Below are 21,577 nucleotides of genomic sequence, written 5' to 3'. Positions count from 1 at the left end.
CACAAGTAAAGGGTACTCCCACGGTTGGAAATACCAAAGCTTCACCAAATTACTTGCGTGGCCGTAGCTCAAGTGTGTTGGTGAATAGCATTTCCAGAATTGTTGGCACAAACAACTTTCATGTAGTGCCTTGTGAAAAGGTAATATCGATGAGACTAAAATTCAAACATATACCGAAAAAGGATTTATGCAAGTTGTAATTTTTGTATCATCGAGTAATAAAAACTATTACTCATAGCAACTGAATAGTTCTAAAGGTCTCATTGTTGTAAATAAGGGGATAGAATCCACAGTCAAGCCGGGCGAATTAAAAGAGGCTGGTTTTAATATTAAGTCTGCTATAAATATTTTTAATAAAAACAAAGTACCCCAGCCAATGTTTGCTACATCGCAGGGTAACTGTAGAAGAGCCACACAAAAGAAATGGTCCAGTTCAATGTACCAACTGCCAAGAATTCAGACATACGAAATCCTAATGCACACTATGTTGTTTATAAAATGCATGTCTAAGAAAGACAATGCCACTACCAAAAAATTTAGTAATTGCGGAGAAAATCATACAGTTAATTACAGTGGCTGCCCTGCACAAAAAGATATGAAAGTTAGGCTGTCCAACAACATCCATGCTCGCCGGATTGAAATGGTAAACAAACCTCAAATCCACTTTGTAGAAAAAACTACTGAAAAATCCGTCTTAAATTCGCAAAACCTAATGTCTAATCAATTGTCTTATGCGAATGTTTTTAAGAACAATTCAGATCAGTTTCCACAGATTCAATCTAATGGAGATATTGATGCACTGACTTTAAACTTTACCAAGTGCATGACACAATTCATGTTGACTATACAAAATATGATTCAATACTTAATTAGAGCTCAAAACAATGTGTTACAAATTTTCATTAACAAAAAATAATGCGAATGGTGTAAATCCACGTAAATTGCAATTAGCATGATTCTTAACAGAGCATGCCATTGACGTTATGCTCCTGTCTGAAATGCACATGACGGATAAATACAATTTTTATATTTTATTCTACAAACCACCCCGATGGTAAAGCGCACGGTGGCACTGAGGTACTTTTAAGAAACCGCCTTAAACACTGCGTCTTACAGCCATATGCCACCAATTATCTACCAGATATCTCTATAACCTTAAATAATTTTGGCAAAGAGTTAACCCTGTCCGCCACTTACTGCCTTCCAAAATTAAGAATTTCAGGAATTTTTCGATACCCTAGGGGATAGATTTTTAGCTGGAGGATACTGTAATGCGAAGCACGTTTATTGGGGTTCTCGTCTGATAAACCCAAATGGACGCCAACTTTACAATACTATTTTAAATAAACACAACAATTTAGATTGTATTTCTCTAGGTAAACTAACATATTGGCCCACTGATTGGAGAAAAATGCCCGACCTACTAGACCTTGCGGTTTCGTGGAAAATCTACTGCCAACTTGTATGAGTTATGACGGTTGCTGACTTATCCTTGTCAGTTTTAATAAAAATTTACGAGCAAGCGGTGATAGTTGCCTAAGAACTGAAACTAACAAGCCAAGAAACAAACTAGCTCAAATACAAAAAAGTTATTAGTAGTCATATTAACATCAGCCCAATTTTGAACAGTAATACGGAATTTATTAATACATTACTAAGTTTAATAACATACTCGCCTCTGCGGCAACCTTAGCAACTCCGAAGAGAAAAAGTATTATTACGAGCCCAAAAACAATAACAAATACTGAAATAGAAGATTTAGTAATAGAAAAGCGTCTCTTGCGGAGAGAATGGCAAGCGCATTGCTCTCCTGCTTCAAAGTTACGATTAAAATTAGCATAGATAAAGCTGAAAAGTGCACTGAAACAAGCAGAAGACCATTATGTCAAATCATACATAGAAAATCTGACGACCAAAAAGTTTCCCTCTGGAAGGCACATAAGAACTTTAAACCCCCAGCTGATGTGAGTACGCCAATCAGGGACACAAATAGTAATTGGACGAGTTACGTTACGTTACATTAGTAACGAAGAAAAGGTTAATTGTTTTGAAAAGTTTAATAATTTTATGTTGCCTGAATTAATCGAAAATGGTCTTGAAACTCAAGAAACGGTTAAAACATCAACCCTGGAAGTTGTAAATGCCACTCAGCAGTTGAACCCAAAAAAAATATCCAGGCTATGACCATATTATACCGAAAATACTAAAAGAGTTACCAAGTGTTGCACTAGCACTACTCTCTGAGCTCTTTAATGCCATTCTAAAACAAATTCACTTTCAAAACTCATGAAAAAAGGCGCAGATACTAATGACAGCTAAACCAGGAAAAGACCACACACAGGCGTCTTCTTACAGACCAATAAGCTTACCCTGTATTCCCAAATTATTCGAAGGAACTTTCTGTGCAATATTTCTTGACGTAGCACAAGCGTTTGAAAAGGTTTTACATAAAGGCCTACTACACAAAATTTATAAAACTTTACCTATCCAATGTTACAATATACTTGAGTCATATGTCTAACATATGTATGTGAAAAAATCGGAAATTATCACTGATTAGTTTCCAGTAAAAGCTGATGTTTCTTAAGGTAGCGTTCTTGGGCCTATAATTTACACTGCAGATACCCCGATAAATCGAATTGTATAAACATCCACTTTTGCGAACGACACAGCCATATTATGCCGTAATAAAGGTCTTAGAAAAGCATGAAAATCGTTTGGGGACCACTTAATTCTCATCGTAGAATGGTAATGGTAAGAATGTAAACCCGTTATATTTATATTACGCGAATAACCATGTCCTGCAAGTAGATTAAATGGTATAAATATTTCCCAGCAAATGATGTAACATACACTTAGGATACACTTAGATAGAAAGTTCACCTGGAAAAGACATATACATATGCCAAAATAATACAAATGAAATTAAAAGCAGCTAGCTTTAATCGGCCTTTTCATAAAAACTCTAGGCTAAAACTAACTTTCAAAATACTCATCTACAATACAATTATAAAACCTTTTTGGATGTATGGTATGTAACATTCCCTACAGTGCAACTAATATTGAGAAAATACGGATATTTCAGTCCAAAATATTAAGGATAATAACAAGCGCACCGTGGTATGTTCGTAACGTTAACATATACACAGATTATCTGCATCCTATTGGTTAAGCCTGATGTTGAAAGGAGCTGGACGAAACTCTCGAAACTTAGAAATCATGCCAATCCGTTAGCTAAATGTTCGAAAAGGGCTCTGAGTTAGCTCGAGTTAACACGTTTATTTTAATTTAGAGAGTTTAGGATTTGTAAACTTACTGATATGTTTAAATTGAGCATATTCAGTAATAAATTTACATATGCTAAAAAAAGGGGACTTGGTGTCATAAAAATCTATCGATGCTAGGGAAACTGAATTATCCAATTGACTCTGGGCATGGGTTGGATCTCCGGTTATTTAGCTTCATATATTGAACCCACTACGGCTTTGCAAGACACAAGATTAGTAATTAAAAAATTAATAAAAAACATTATCGAAGCCAAAATTTTGAATGGCAAGTTCCGCGAAAATGTATTGCTGCCTCGAATTCTCATGATTCCTACAGATGGGCCAATTGAATTCAAACGCTCTCAATTTCCAGTTAGATTGGTATTAGCAATGACGATCAATAAGTCACATGGCCAAAGGTTGTCTACTTGTGACTTGGATATGTGTACACCATGTTTTTTCCCACGGAAAACTTTTTGTGACATATTCTCGCGTGGGCAAACTTTCCCGTTTGTTTATATTCGCTAAAGACGGACTGATCAAAAATATTGTACATTCCGTTGCGTAGTGAGTTTAATCATTGTTTATTTTTTATTGCATAATTAGTAGTAGAGAAATTAACTAATTTTGATGAATAGATAGCTATCAACGATTGTAATTTAATAAATATTTATTACTTTAATAAATAATAATTTATTAACTTAGATAAAGCATACTTTAATTGTCATCAACTCTTCATTCATATTTCAGTTATAATAACATCTCCCAAACACTTATTTATTTTAAAAAATCTTTCTCAAAAAACACATTTTCTAAAAATAACGTATGTGGCGAAACAATGTTTTCCGGGTTAGCTAGTATATATAAACAATTTATTGAAAATAAGTTCTCAAGTATACCTTAACAATGTCAAAAATTAATGCAATCAGCCCTTCCATTTCTTTGATTTTAGTATAATTTTCGCTGACGGGAAGTAAAATATAGTAATAAAACTAAGAGAGTCTATGGACTTCAAAATTAGTTAATGTAATACCGAATTTGATTGTAATCCATTCACCACTTCGTCGAACAATGAAGTTGTACCTTTTCGCTACATTTTTATACTCTCGCAACCTGTTGCTACAGAGTATAATAGTTTTGTTCACCTAACGGTTGTTTGTATCACCTAAAACTAATCGAGTTAGATACAGGGTTATATATATATAAATTATTAGGATGAAGAGACGAGTTGAAATCCGGGCGACTGTCTGTCCGTCCGTCCGTGCGAGCTCTACCTTGAGTAAAAATTAAGATATCTTTATGAAACTTGGTATAAATGTTTCTTGATACCGTGAGACGGTTGGTATTGCAGATGGGCGTAATCGGACCACTGCCACGCCCACAAAGCGCCATTAATCAAAAACAAATAAATTGCCATAACTAAGCTCTGCAATAAGATACAAGACTGTTATTTGGTACACAGGATCACATTAGGGAGGGGCATCTGCAGTTAAATTTTTTTTAAAAAGTTGGCGTGGTCCCGCCCCTAATAAGTTTAATGTGCATATCTCCTAAACCGCTAAAGCTATAATAACCAAATTCACTGGAAGCAAATTAGCACCTCTATTGACGGTGGGAAAATGGGTGAAATCGGGTGACAAGCCCGCCCACTCCCCATATAACGGTACTGTTAAAAAATACTAAAAGCGCGAAAAACCAAGCACTAAACACGCCAGAGACATTAAATTTTACCTCTCGGATGGTATGAGATGACTATATAGAAACCGCGTTCAAAATTAGTCAGTGGGCGTGGCACCGCCCACTTTTAGGTGAAAACCCATATCTTGGGATCTGCTTACTCGATTTCAACAAAATTTGGTGCATAACGTTCTTATCATATTTCTATGTTATAGTGCGAAAATGGGCGAAATCGGACTACAACCACGCCTAATTCCCATATAACACCATTTTCAATTCCATCTGATTCTTTCACTTTCCACTATGCAAATCAAGCAACAATGATTATATGGGAGTAAAACTTTGCGTGAATAATATGTCTAAAGTATGCCACCTTGTGACCAAAAATTGTCTAAATCGAACCAAAACTGTTCAAGCCGCTAAGTACTGAATATGTGGACCCCAGTGCCTATAGTTGACCTTCTACCGAAAATATCGGTCAATCCACAAAGAAATCTCAAACGAGTATACCATTTGCTTTGCGAAAGTATAAAATGTTCGGTTACATCCGAACTTAGCACTTCCTTACTTGTTTAATATAAAGTTTTGCCAGCACCTGAAAGAATTTCCCGGGCTTTGATTCTTTCAAGTTGCAAGAGCCTAAAATGCTTGGTAACACTCGAACTTAGCCATTGTTAGTTGTAATATATTGATTCATTCAAAAATTATAGGCAGTTGAATAGAAAAATTAAATTTTTATTTAACAATTTCATGCAAAACTGGCCATAAAAAAGTTTTGAATTAAATTAAAATTTCCTACGAATTTCTATGCAAAATCCAATTCTAAAGATAATTTGAAGTCGATCGGATAAACATTGTCACAGTTATTTGTCTCGCCAATTGGAAAAAAGTAGTTTTGAGAAAAACGCATTTAAAGTTTCACATATACCTATAGCTGAGCCGGAGTGGGGTAACTATATACGCTTCAAGTCGTTTGAAAAAGTTTACAAATCAATTTGAAACATATTTTTATGACTAAAAAGCATAGGTTAAGCAAAAATAAAGATTTTTTGAAAATTCTACAGTGGCTATATATTCTTTTGAAGCAACAATGAGAATGATATGTGAATTATAATAACAAAATACCCAATTGACATCGAAGTACTGCAAGTTCAAAAACTTAAGCATGTAGTCAACAGATTTCAAAAGAACCGTTTTTTCATTATTTATATCATTAAATAAATGTTTTCCTGTTTTTCTTATTAACTGTTTAGTCTTGCTACCCCTATATTCATATATTCCGGTGTAATCTGAAAAAATATTTTTGACTGAAAGTCTACGTATGAACTGATTTATACATTATTGATTTTCAAATTCGTGAAAAACAAATTTTTCCCACCCAACATCAACAGGAAAGTAAATTTAATTCAGATGTGGTGAAAGCATAAGATACTAAAACGCATTTGATTTATTATTCAAAAACATTGAAGAAGTAAGTGGGAAGAGTGTTAATAAAATGTATAAAGTATTAGAAACCCCACCTTTTTACCCGCTGGTATGCTTTTTCGCTATTTTGTGCTTTGGACTGAGTCTATAAATAAAATATGATTTTTATGCGTATTTTTCGTTGATATAAAATTGGTTTATTATCTATACACTTATATAAAAATTACGCTTCACGTTTTGTCCGGGGTAAACTCTGCACCGATATTAGTGAAATTAAGCACTCTGCATTCAATTTGAGCCAACTTAAAATATAGGATAGTTTATATCTCAATTATGTTAAAAGTCAAAAACTTCATAAAAAGAAATATATTTCTATTCAAAAATTAAATAAATTATTTTGGCTAAATTTAAAAAAAAAGAAATTCGATAGCAAATATTTGTATCAATAATTTTCAAAATTAAACCACAAGAAAAAGTTAAACAATTAAAATTAAACACGGTTTGCCATTTTTCGTAAAAAATATAATCACTACATTGAATATTTTATTGTATACCATAGCCACGGCAATGCATGTTCGTATCTACTAGTATATTATATACTTGTACATACGTCACAATTGAAATTTGGTAGGACATCAACATGTAAGAAGTACGACTTGCTTGCTCGGTAAAAATACAGTCAGCTGACTAACTGATATTGCGGTTTATACTAGTGGAAATGTAGTTTATAATTAGTTGATTTCACTGCAGGATGTGTCCCTGTATATGAGCATTATGAAAAAAGATGAAAAATTGCGACACAATATGCCACGATCGAAAGCATAGGAAACTTTTCATAATAATCAAATTTTCATAATAATGAAATGAAATAATGAATAAAAAAGAGGGATTTGCTTCGTTGGTAAAATCGCAACCTAATGTATTTTTCATTAAGACGCAAAATAAAAATTATCGCAATGTCTATTTTTACCATTATTTGGTTTGACGTTTATATGCATACCTGTGTAGATATATATAGACACAAATATTGGACGTGGTGACCAGTTAGTTTTTCAAAGGTACAATTGCACAAACATGTGTACGCATACATAATTGTTGAATAACGTTTAAACACATGTACTGCACAAACCCAGGTGCAGTTAAAGCACCACACTCATGGCCTGAAAAATTTAATGTTCTATTTTCGTCAGAGAGCTCTGCTTAAACCATTTCTTCGATTTCACAACGGTAGTGGGATAAACGAAGCAGGTGTAAGATGTGAGCTACGCCATGCTATTCCTTTTATAACTAAACGACATTATAGTTAATAAGATTCTATATTTAAAAAAATCGTCAGTTTCGAGGAGCATGCATTAATTATTTGAGTTTTATAGTTCTATGGTAAAATTGATTAGTATGTCTACAGAAAGAAGTTTTTTGCTTTGTATAACAATAACAATTAGTTGAATTGGGCAACATTGTTTGGCAAATAATTTCTATGAAATATTAGTAAGATTTTATCAACTATGTAATTTTTGTCATAAATAGTTCACGATCAGATCGTGGTGGACTGTCGTTAATCACTTCATCTCATTGCAGCTACATAAGACCTACAGGTGTATATATTGAGGATCATTGAAATCTGTTTAAATCTTAATATAATATAAATGAGATCAGAAATAACCAACGTTCTTATTTGATTATTTAAAATTATACGCCAACAACTTAATAAGAAGTAATTGGGTTTTTAACAGACTCTTTCATGTTCACATAACTCTACAAACTTTCCATAAATCTACAAATATTAATCAATATATTTAAAATTAATGCATTTGGAACTAAATCAATACATTGCGAAAAATCTGAATGATACTACATATGTAGTACTAGCCATAACAGTTTGGTTTTTACCTGTGTTTACTTATGTATTATGTAGTGTAAATGTACCTAAACTGATTTGTTACTAGTTTAGAAACATTGAATGAAAATCCGAAAGCAAATAAATGTAATAATCATGTGTCTTCAATTTAATTTTGTTACAGAATTTTTTTGCAACGTAAAATATGTTTGTAATATTTCACTGAAAAGTTAAATAGAAAAACACTTCATTAAATAAATATAGTATTTATTTTACTTGGATTTTGCCCAAATTATCGAGCTTTGCGAAACAGACTTTTTGTAAATGCGTTCGACACCAAATTAAAAAAACAGAGTCACTCGAAAACTTCTATAAACAAGTTGAAGCACGACGCAGTACTTATAAAATAAAAGCGTGTACTGTCTATGACCAGCCGTGGTATACTATCCTTCGGCCAACGGCTAGTAACGGCTAGTAAAGAACTAGCAAAAGGTGGTCAGTAAAGTTCCCTTCTCTAACCATTAACTAACATTGGATATTCAAAAAGCGGGTTGAAAGGAAACCAAACATTCAATGTATGTATGAATATACATACATATGTTCATGCGAACATGTGCGTGTACGTGTAGATATAAAGTAGCTTTCCCCTCTTAATAGGTGTCCTTTAATTGACACCAAATGTTTGTTGTTTTGAACTTGTCGCAACTTAATGAAACAAGTGTTAAGTAATACAAAAAATAATGAATATGCAAGTGAAATTTTTTTTCGACTGCCGTTGAGATGGGTTCACATGTGTACACATTTTTTAAAATAAAAAACTGATGTTTTTTCACGATAAACGTGTTTAAACGCGAAGCGCTGCACTGACGTGGCTTGATGAGCAGAACTTCCGAAATTTTAGGAGAATGTTTTAGACATAATGTACTATTTTATAAGAGAAAAAAAAATCCATTATTTTAAAAATTTCAAACCTATCTAACCCGTAAATAAGTTTCAGAAACTATTTTAAATTTATTTTTTCAGTGCTGTATTCAAAATGTATGTTCCATAACAGTTGCCACGTTTGTTTGATAATATAATATTTGATTAAATACATTTAAAACAAAACGACATTGTTTTCAATTATTTATTGAACTTTAAAAATATAAAATCTGTTAAAAAAATAATTTTTGTAACTATTTGTTTGTCTATATATATTTATACCCTAAACAGGGTATATTACGCTTGCGATCAGATCTGTCCTTCTGTATAACGCGAACTAGTTCATCAGTTTTTGGGCAATCGCTATGAATTTTTGCACATGACCTTTTCTATCCAAAAAGATTATCATTTGTCGGAACCGATTTCGGACCACTATAGCATATAGCTGCCATACAAACTAACCGATTAAAATGTGATGGAGGTGAGGAAAACTGTTTTCTTCGACGAGATAACTTTACGAAATTTGGATCAGACAACGCAACAATATTCGAAAAAATGTTCTAGATCGGAGCCCTATAGCATGTAGCAGCCATTCAATCTGAACTATCATAATAAAGATCTTGTATGGAAACTTTTTCTAGCTTTGGTACAACCGAAGTTAATGTAATTTCTTGTTTTTACAAAATACTAGCTGATTCAGCAAACGTTGTATTGCCATAAACGTTAGTTTTAGAAAATATTTTTAAAAATAACTAACACTATAAGTGCATGGGGGATGTAATTATAATTGAAAGAGGAATGAAATTAAATATATATTAAATTCCAATTATTGATAGCTACCTATATGCACATGGAAAAAGGTTCATAATTCGACTATTATCTAATTATTTGATGGTTTGACTAACTTTTGACAAATTTGGTTTTATACGGTCGGTAAGTACGGAAAGGAGGAAAGTCGGTGACTGTCTGAAGCATCAAGTTTAAATGATGCGGTGACATACCCGGCATATCCAATGAATTCCAAACCTCAATTGGATAATTGACAGCTTCGTTGGCATCGAAAACAGCATCGATAGATTTGTATGATATCAAGTCCCCTGGCAACAACTGTTTTATCTTTGAAATGAATCCATTATCGTTCACATTTTTTGCTGCCAAAATCAATCTTTCTGCCAGCCAATCTGATATTTTGTGTGTACATTTGTGATTTGATAATTGTGCAGAAATTTTATGCATCCAGTATTTTCATGTACATGCTAGTTTTCCATTGCCAATATCTAACAATTGTTTTGAGAAACTTTCGGCAGATGGATATTGAAGCATATAAACGCCGATTTTCACTCTCAGATGTATTTTTCCAACATTACACCACAGTCGCAATTGTTTAAAGCAAGCGTTGATTTCATCAGCATATGTTGAACGTGGAATAACGGTAAGTGCCCGTCTGAAATCATCTGAAAAGAGTAACATAGTGCCGTCGAATAGTGTCGTTGTTTTTTATATCTTTGGATATCCTATCCAATGCCTCCATCGAATATGTGTGTGCCATAGTAGTTCCTGTTTCACCTGGTACATCCAAAAAAAAGAGAATCTCCTTCGTACTGCTAAAACTACAAGCATAATGCGGTCGTAAATTGTTTTTTGTTGTTTATAATTTATTACATTGCGAGATACACTCGCATCGACAGTATCATACTGCAGTTTACGATTTATATCTGTGTTGATTAAATCAGATACACTTCGATTTGGTGAGCTAAAAAATTACTAATTAGAAAATTCGCAACATCAATGCTTCATTGTACATTGCGTCTCTGAATGATATATGTACTTAGATCGTTGTCCATACAATATATCATCAATCATCGAATCTTTGTGATTATCCCACAACATTTGTGATCGGGCTAGGAAACATGTCGTCGGTACTGTAGCAAATAATAGACGAATTTGTTGTGCCATATAATGCTGCTTTAGCAAGCCTACTGTCCCAATGATTGTCATCTCTTAGCAAGCTTACGCTGCAGTTACACTATCAAGAACTTTCTTTCAGTTGATCACACAAACTACATGTCAAAATTGATTTAAATTGATAGCCGTGACGTAGGCTGCAAGCAACTTGATAATCAATAATAGTTTCAAGATACCGTTGTCATGGAAACCGCTTAAAATTCTTGATAATTTTGCACGAAATTAATAATATAATGAATTGATATACGTATATATTGATATCAATCCATGAATACAAAGAAATATTCTTATTCCCGACAATTGCATGTCATTTGCTTGCAAAACTATGTGATCAGCTATTAAAACTTGATCGTTATCTGGCCACTCGACTTGAATGAGAAAATTGATATTAAGACGGCTTTCAAATTCAAAAAGTGAGAGTGTGGTATTAGAAAAGTTTGAATGTATTGCAACTTAAAAGCAATTTCTTGATCGTGTAACGTCCGGGTTATTGCAAGGCATGCATCTTTATTCGTTGGATACTGTTGTCCATTTACTTTATGTATATCTTGAAATGATAATGGTCTGGCAACATTAATCATTGTATAAGCATACAAGTAACCTAAGAATCAGCTGTTTTTCTATGTGTGTGAAACAGCCGTGATCACCTGATCGAATCTGCCTTTTTTGACACAGAGATGTAAATAAAAGGAATGTAGTTTAACAACTTGTTTGTGAACATGCATTTGTAATGGACAATATTAATGAAAACTTTCAAGAATATTTTCGAAACAAAAGATTATTATATATTTATTGCTTTTCCTCACCACCTCTGAGGTTGCAATATAGGCGCGTTACCGATCTTTTTTGGGTGTTCGGTTCCCCAGGAGGCCTAAATCGCCCATTTAAGTTCTATACAATCTACTTTTCATAACAATTATAACTCGAAAAGATATATACATAAAATCAGGTTCATAAATATTAATTACATTAACAATATAAGTTGAAATATTCAACTTGATTTGAACAAAAACGAAAATAAATATTATATATAAAAATCAGGTAAAATTCAATTGTATTCATGAACAAATATTATAAAAGTGAAAGCAATCTACTTGCATTAATTAAAAAAAAATATATATATATATAATTTATATATACATATATAAAAATTAGGTACAATTCAGGAACAATAACAATAATCAAAACAATTTACTAAGTAATATATAATATTTACAAAATATTCTAAATCACTGTTACACCATAATATATTTGATAAAATTGGAAAAATTTAATAATATTTCAATACAAAAAATAATAATTTAAATAATGCTATGTAAATTTAATCTTAAGGAATTAAAACAACCAGTAAATATTTGAGTATGTAATAAAAACATTCTTAAAGTTATAAATTTTAAAACATAACACGGCAACACACTATAGCAGATTTGTGTCATTTGGACATTTTAGTAGTAGAATATTGGTTAGCAACCCGTACCAAGTGTGACTTTAGTATTACAATATAAGTAAGCAACCTGTACCAAGGAGACAGTTTTGCGTGTGTATTAGTGAAAATCTTAGGATTGGTTACATGTAGATTTAAACAATGACATTAACCAACAACAGTCGCAGATAAAACCACTCAGCAGGGATAATGGGATGCCCAACTCTTTCTAGTGTGAGAGCGCCTCAAAATCAGCGTTTTTTCTAACATGTTCTATTGTAGCCAGATCGGACAAAATAATAATTTTGGGAATTTAAATTAAAATATCCATCATTTATTAAGATTAAATATTATTATACATGTATCCGTTAAACATATGCAGAAACTTTTTATATTCTTTTTTTTTGTGATTTTGTGACAATTCATTTTTGAAGTTTCAATACGTAATCAAAAGAATAAATGTATTAGCTCTCAATTAATAAATGTTTTTAAAAATTTTCAATTGAAAATCAATACCACTAAGCATGACATCACAAAATATATCATCACATACATTTGATTTCGTGTTTTCTTTCATTCCAATTTCTGTTAGTGATCTTCAACAGCAGCACAAATCTGTCTGTTTACATATTTTTCTGTAGGATTTTAATCTGGCCAACTCTCTTTTGCAATTGCTAAACGTCAGACCTACTGAACTTTGACAGTTGCTTGAGTTCAGTAGGTTTTGACGTTTATCAGTTGCACTTTCATTTCCAGTGAGAGACGAGTTGGGCATCTCTTTATCTCTGGCACTCAGTTTGTCCTGATTTGACGGAAGGGATAATGGGATGCCCAACTCTTTCCAGTGTGAGAGGGCCTCAAAATTATCGTTTTTTATAACATTTTCTATTGTAGCCAGATCGGACAAAATAATTTTTGGGAATTTAAATTAAAATACCCAACATTTATTAAAATTAAATATTGCTATACATGTATCCGTTAAATATATGCAGCAACTATTTAAACCCTTTTTTGTGATTTTGTATTATATTAAAACAATTGATTTTTGAACTTTTAATACTAAATCAAAAAAATATATGTATTAACTCTCAATTAATAAATGGTTTTTATAATTTTTAATCGAAAATTAAAACCACTAAGCATGGCATTACAAAAGATTTCATTAAATACAATGCATTTCATTTTCACATTTTATTCCATTTTTATTGTGTTCCAATTTTTGTTAGTGATCTTCAATAGCAACAACAAGTCTCTCTGTTGACATATTTTTCAGTAGGTTTTCAATCTGGCCGTCCCTCTTTTTCCAATTGCTAAACGAAAGACCTCCTGAACTTTGACAGTTGCCTGAGTTCAGGAGGTTTTGACGTTTAGCTATTGCGCTCTCATTTCCAGGGAGAGATGAGCTGGGCATATCTTTATCTCTGTTTGAAGGCATGTATATACACGACTCATATATTATAGTACGATCAAGCGTTGTTTCGTTCGTGAAAAATACGCGTTGACCATTTTTGAAATGCAAAACTAAAAGGATAATAGTGAATATGGTACCACCCAATAGTCAATGTCTGTGTTATCGATATTTTCAGCAGTAAGAAATAATGCTAAATTCACTAAGAGAATAAACTTAATTTGAGACTTAAACAGAAGAATAAAAATGATACGTATAATAGTCACTGCTACGGTGGAGACATTAATAAAACTAAAAAATAAATAAATGTATGAAAACTCGATTGAGAATTGACAACGGAAGACGCCTGAGGAGATGACTGATTGATTGATAGAAGTATACATGAAAATTATACAATTACAATTATTATATTCCATTGCCATCTTGCGGATCTGTGGATGGAACGGATTAATATAAAATTTTCGACTAAAAATCAGAGGTTGATCGTATAAGGATAAAATTTAGAATTGTATGTATTTTTCAATGCTGAATCATGAAAAAATATAAACAAAAAAATTTGTTCAAAAAATAAAATTAAAATAATGTTTGAAGTAAACCACCCCATATTAAAGTAAATCAAATATAGATAATATCATAAAATGTTTGCAAAAAGAGGTCATTGTTATAAAAAAAATAATAAACTTATCGAACAAAAATAATTTAGGTTATTGTATATATGCATGCAGCACTTGCGGTCTGTTGCTTACATTTTTTAAATTTTAATTGAGGAAGTCAATATATTTTTTGTTATTGTTCAATCTACTTGGAATATCATGCGACCCCGTATTCCTTAATTCACACAAAAACTTGTTTTCTGAATAAATATATGTTTGAGTTCTTCTAGACTTGGAGGAGGCATAGGGGGATCCTCTTATTTATTTTGGCCCTCAACATCAGCCCCATCCAATATATCTCCAAAAAACATATTTATGTTTTTAATTGCTTTGCCCAGATGCCAACTGCTGCAGGTTGATTTTAACTGATACGCAATTGCGTCTGAAATGGCAGATGACTTCACTATATGCAGTTCTTTTTGAGGCCATGAAAACCGAACTCTTGTATTTGATGTTATAAGTCAGCAAAGCGCCTTGTGGCCACTACAAATTTGCTCATGCGTTAAATTTTTATTCCCATCAGCTCGGTGGGATATCTGAAAGTGTGAGCTCTCAAGTGCCTAAGGCTTGTCCTCGCACGCGGGACAACCAAAAAGGAACGATAGAGCAGTGGCCTGTTAGAACTCCCACACCTAGGGAGAGGCTGGCCTTACTGAAGGCATAGAGCTCACTGGATCCTTTACGATCGATCATGAGCCAAAAGGATCTTGTGACAGCGCATGAACCGAGCCCAGCTATCCAGCAGTAGAGTACACGACCCATTCCCATTATACTGATTGTGGGGTTAGTGTGTCTTTCCTTGCTCATGAGCTTTATAGTTACCTCCGATTTCGCTGTGGCCTGGCACTCATACTAAAGTTATCACAAAGTGACTCGATGCCATAGATAACGAGGTTAGGGACCAGCCCCGAACGATCAATGTAATGAATGCTATGGTCAGGGTTTTTGATGTCATCCGGTTCTGATTATCGCACATTTTCTTTTGCGGTTAGTTAGTGTTACTTCGGCCTTTCGTCAGTAGAAAGAAATAGAATATAGTTTTCAATGAGCGTTTTCTGTAAATCTGACCAATAGAAGCAATGACCTGCAGTTTCTTGAAGTGTTAAAAAATCGCACAATTAAATTTTCACTGCCACTGTTTTATGCATATGTTTTATTATGGCCTTTATGATCGAGCAACTATCAAAATTTAGATGTAAATGTTTTTTTTATGTGAAAACATGTTTTTTTGGTGTTGTATTATCGACAACTGAGCATAATCATTTACCAAATGTGCGAAAGGTTAAAGCGAGTAAGGTTATGGCAAATATAAGAGACATGGCTTCGACATCAAATATGCCAACAAGTCGGGCGATATCAAACACTGTTCGTAATACAAGTATATCATAGTCAACCGCCGGACAATTAACTAGGATTTTAAATATATGCCGCATCATCCGTCGATTTCGAGTAGATAAAAAAAATAGCTCCAGCCAATTCGATCAACTCGTTATTGGTAATGAATATAAGAATACTGAGAAGAATGAATTATTTTTAGATTTGTACTTTTCGGACCGTACCTAATATATTTTATCAGTTACATATATACGATACATGGATCGATTAAGGGTAGAGTAATGCCTTTTGTTTACGTTCTTGTTACTGGTACATCCAAATCAGCATATGTTAGTATACTTCGTCAATTGTGTACATTAGAGCCTCGACTGAAGCCTCAAGTAATTATGGCGGACTTCGAGTTAGCTTTTATGACTGCTGTCAATGATTTATACTCACGTGGAATTGATAATACAGCATGAAGATGTTTTATGCATTAGCGTACATTCCTGTTGCTAACATTATTTCTGTCGGTTATCGCTTGCACAGGCAGACGTAGGGACAGATAGTCATCCAGAGTTAAACTCGATTTTTCATACAGATCTTTTATTTATCTATATTCGTACTTCAAAAGAGAAGCTTAACCTACAAACGTATTATCGAAATACAAGAGATTTGAGAAATAAACAAAAGAAATTCCTTACCTCAACTGGAATCAATAGTAGTGATGTGTTTTGTCTGACTAAATAATGGCTATATTACACTCTTTAGGAAATATACAGATAACCAAACTAGTAGCATATATTGTATACAGAGGAGTCCACATCGCTACCAAAAATTATGTAGTACCAACACTCATAATATTGAAAAAATATTTATTTAAATCAAATGTACCATAGGAGATGTAATAGTCTGCTGTTTATTTACCTCATTGCTGGGAGGAACTTCTTATAGATTGCAATATATTACAAAAAAGCATCACAACTCTAGTTTCATAGTTGCAGAATAAACGTAACTTACCCAGTAGTTGCAACAGAACATCAATTGTTGCACATTTGATCGGAATCGTCCTCCACGAAAGGCAGCGGGAAAATCTCCCTTTCAAAAGCGTAATTACCGGCTAGGGATGGAAAGCCAGTCAGCAGAAGCCTGTCGGCTGGATACGTTGGTAGGGCGGAGGTGCGAGTTCTGCTAAGTTTGTGGTGGGTTCGGGGACCACAGGCAATGCTAAAAGCCCCGGTGGACAGCAAGCGACGGCAGAAACTCCGAGCCACTTCCGAGGTGTGAGAGTGCGGGCTCGCACCACAGGATAAACAAGCTGGCCAGATGTGCCAACGAATGATCGGCGTCTTTGTATAAGAAAGTGCGGTAGCTAGTGTTGGAGAGATTTGGAAGGAAGCTATTCTAGAGGCTCTAAATCTTTCACTGCGCGCTCGCGCATGCGCTTGGCTTCCTTCAGAAACCTCCACACCTGAGGAGATAGAGGAAATTTTGCGTTACTGCCCAACAAGAGACAGGAGAGTGAAATGGCTCGAGAGAACGATATCGGCAGGAGCTTATCCTTCTGAACAAGGAGTCCATCGGTCCTCTCACCGACGCAATGGGTTCCATTAACAATGGCTTTGGGAGGGTGGTCCTTAGGATTCTCCCGATCGATGCCAGATCGGATGTCCCACAGCATCCAGGAGCGACAGGAGAGAAGGTATCACTCTGCCTTCAATCTCGAGCGGGTATTCGAGGAGGTCGGTGTCGAGAGTTTTACAAGTACGGAATTCGCACTTTTTGAGAAAAGTTTGGAGAATGTAGATCCTTCAGATTAATCTCCAGTACTCGAATACGGCATCCGTCTATCTTTTGATTCGTCTCGGAAGAGGCGGAGCTGATGTCGTTTTACTCCAGGAGCCGAGGTTGAGCAGTAGCGGCATTTCTGGCCTAAGGACGAGAAGTCATAAGATGCTGGCGGCCAACAGTGCAGGTGAAATCAGAGCTTTTCTGCTATTCTGAAACAAAATAAATGCTTTTATCTTACCTTATCTCAGCAACGAGCACTTCTCAAGGGCGAAGCCGGGGAGCTCTGGCTCATCTCGGCATTCCGCACGATAACGGGGTGGAGTCACCTCCAGTGATGCTGAGAAAAATTCTGCCGGAGCCCCATCGAAAGAAAGCGAGCGTCATTATTTGTTCGGACGCGAAGTCAAGGCACTTGGTCTGGGAAAGCTCGGACATGGTAAAAGCTAGAGGTGAGCCACTTTGTGATTTCATTTGTAGTGAAGACTTATATATTAGTAACAAGGGAAACTCCCCCACTTTTGTAACTGCAGACAGGGAAGAAGTCCTTGACCCCACTTTAATACCTTCGAAATACCTTCCTTAATCTTTGAATGGAGGGTTCTTAATGACCATTCCTTCTCTGATCATAGATATATTAGTTTTAACCTGGACAGAACCATATATACACTTTAGAAACACGGACTGAGACCTTTAAGGTAATAAGGTTCGATCAGTACTTCCTGTTGCGCCAGCTCGAAGCTCAAGATTATCTGCCAGCGCGATCGATGAGTGCCTCGAGGTCTTCAGTTCTGTATCCCCTTGAAAGCTCTTGTCCTCTGAAAACTCAGAAAGGAACTGGAAAACCTTCTTGGTGAACACCAGAATTTTCTACGCTTAGGCGTCTTCGCGCAAAGAATCCTACCCCATTGGGGTATCTTAGAAAGGGGTCTGGAAACTGGGCTATGAGTAGTAAGGAATCGCTACGCCTACTCCTGGACGCTCACTTTCCGCTAAACCCATCTAAGGAAGAAGAACGTTATACAGCCTCAGACCGTGGCCTATTAACTCTTTTAAACCGTTCAAGTCTCCAGGACCCGACGGCATTGTACCTGCACAGCTTCAGTGTGCAACAAAGGTATCATGCAGTTGATTGCCACATCTACGCGAACTGCGTCAGATTAGGTCACATTCCGGCGACTTGGCGACAGGTTAGAGTAGCGTTCAGGAATTTAGGAGCCGGTAAAAGCTCTTATGACACTGTCAAGGCTTTAGACCTATCAGTCTCTCCTAGTTTCTATTGAAAATTCTAGAGAGATCAAGTGGTTGCCTGCTCAGACGATGTAGTTCTTTTGGTAAAAGGAAAATTCGTGAACACCATCTACTATCTTACGCAAGGGTCTTCAAATGTGGTTACCATAAAATCTAAAATAAAAGTGAGCTAGTTATATTTACTAGGATGTATAAAATCTCTGATGTTAGTCTGCCCTCGTTGGGAAGCTTTATTCTTTAACCGGTTGACCGGGTGAAGTACTTGGGACTTATCCTTGATAGGAAGCCCTCATGGAAGAGGAGTAATTGGGAAAAGGTGAGGCCTCTCACCTAAAGTGGTGTTCTGGCTATATGAAACCATAGTTAAGCCATTATTGTTTTATGGTGTCGTTGTTTGTTGGCGAGCGCTTAGGAAAACCACACTAGCTAAGCAGCTGGAGCGTGTTCAAAGAGCGGCCCCCATCGGTCTCTGTGATGCACCAAGGACTACCCCAACAATGCCATTCTATACGTTGCACCTTGACATCAATGGTAGGTGCTTGGTGGCGAAGACTGCCATTAGACTTAGGGAAGCTAGGTATATAGGAGGACCCGGGCAGGGACACGTTTCGATTGCATTCCTTCCAACATAAATCACTGCACCGCAGAACCTTCTCCGGACGGTTCCTTCTTGGCTCACACAAGGAAGGATTTGGGGGCGGGGTGAAGCCCTTGGAGAAGGAGTGCAGTGAGCTTCTTTCCGGAAGAATCGAAGTGAAGGGGGAGAGTAGGTGGTGAAGTCTTCTGTCGGGAGTTCTCCATCAACTCTAGTTTCAGACTACCAGATCACTGTAGCGTCTTTCAAGCGGAGGTGGCTGCCAACAAGGCAGCTGTAGATGTACTCCTCCGTAGTGCAGTCTCCTTGAGAGAAGTGTGCATTAACTCCGACAGGCGAGCGGATATACTGGGTGTGAGCTCGCTGACTGTGCGCTCAAACTAGTCAAGGAATGCATGACCTTAATAACAATAGCTTCAGGCTTCTTCCATATTCGACTTGTATGGGTGCCCGGCCACAGCGGAATCGCTGGAAACGCCAAAGCCGATGAGCTGGCTAGGGAGGCCTCCCTTTCCTCAATTTCATCCGATTGGATTCGGTCGGATGTGTGCATGCGTTCTGGCGTTGGACCAGAAAGCACTGGTCAACAACCAGAACTTGTTCGACTGCAAGATCATTTTGGTCCGGAGAGAACCGTAAGAGGTCATCCGAACTACTGGCTCTTAGCAAAGTCAATCTCGTCATACTTATATGTATTCTGACTGGACACTATCCAATAGGTTTACACGCGGTGCGGCTAAATTTTCTGTCAGACTCTCTTTGCCAAAGCTGTATGGAGAAAGGCAAGGTGGAATCATCTTCCCTTCCCTCCCTACCTTATTGTCCAGCTTTTGCCAGACTGAGATTGAAATATCTCGGTAGACGCATCTTTAGCGAACCCAGTGAAGCAGCTAGGATTGATATCAACCGCCTTAATAAGTTTGTGGTAACCCCAAAACGATTCGTCGATCGATGAGGATCTGGTGATCTACCGTTTAGGAGTTTTTGGGTAACACATAGGACGACTTTCTGTCTAAGTGAGATTCATTGAATTTGAATTAACACAACGACCTTATCTAATTCAACGAAGGTATTTCAAAATTTTTACCGAAGGTATTTCAAAATTTTTACCGGTGGAAAGTTTCGAATAATTTCTCTATTTTGACATCTATGAATGCGTTTTTCAAGCTTTGTACTACTGCTTTTGCTAAATGTTGTGGGGCCATGGTTTCTTATAAGGTTCGCACATTTCATGTATATTGCTTTATATTAAGTCAGATTGGGCACAAGGCTGCCTAATTGAGCTCCTTGGAGCTGAGGAGGTCCTTAGTTGGCTACTCGGTTGATATGTCGGGGCAGCGAGATAGGTGCTATTTGTACAGCCGTATTAGAAAGCACATAGAATTCTTATATTAAGAAAAAATCTCTTTTTGGCAGATTTGATTCTTTGTAAACAAGTTTAAAAATTTGAAAAGTTAGAAATATAATTTTTTTGTTGTATTTTGAAAAATTTTAAAAATAATCGAAATCGCAGTGATCAATAAAGGAAACGATCAAGCAATCCTCAATCTGCGTAATGAAGGTACTTAATAGCCCCTAAATCGAATGCAAACATATCAAACATGAAGATATGTGAGTAGCATTGAAGCAGCGTGGGGGCTGCTTGGATTTCCATTACAAAAAATATTTCAAACTGTTTTACATCATGCAGTACATTTAGAAAACGGACAGTGTGTTTGTTTGAATGAAAGCACATTTCAAGAAAGTGTTTTATGGCCTCTTGGCCGTGTCTACACGGAACTCGTTACAAATTTCGAACGTTTTTGTCTGCGTATATTACTGCATTAAGCAGGCTTCAAGCTTTATAGCTCTGACTTTCCATTTTAATTCAGTTCAGTTTCTGGTCTCAGCTGTTCCCAAAAAAAAAGCACTACAATAGAAAAGCCATGCCCCAAATTTGAACATATTTCACCTGCCAGAAAAACTTACAATATATTGTACAAAAATATACTGGAATAATATTCTGTTGTAGTAAATTATTTTAAAAAATCAAGTCCAAGAAACCACTAAAACGA

The 21,577-nt window shown here is 35.5% G+C and overlaps 1 protein-coding gene across 1 annotated transcript in view; it reads right to left on the bottom strand.

The window, feature by feature from the left end:
* Window positions 1-8,684, bottom strand: part of LOC106623596 (uncharacterized) — a 33,541-nt gene extending 24,857 nt beyond the window's left edge. The window contains exon 1 of the mRNA XM_036367253.2: window positions 8,482-8,684. The gene's annotated coding sequence lies outside the window, so the exon portion shown is untranslated. The remainder of the gene's footprint in view (window positions 1-8,481) is intronic.
* Window positions 8,685-21,577: the final 12,893 nt, after the last annotated feature.

The sequence above is a fragment of the Bactrocera oleae genome, chromosome X (assembly GCF_042242935.1).
Source record: "Bactrocera oleae isolate idBacOlea1 chromosome X, idBacOlea1, whole genome shotgun sequence".
In the NCBI taxonomy this organism is placed as follows: domain Eukaryota; kingdom Metazoa; phylum Arthropoda; class Insecta; order Diptera; family Tephritidae; genus Bactrocera; species Bactrocera oleae.
This window is presented reverse-complemented; position numbering and strand designations above follow the sequence as displayed.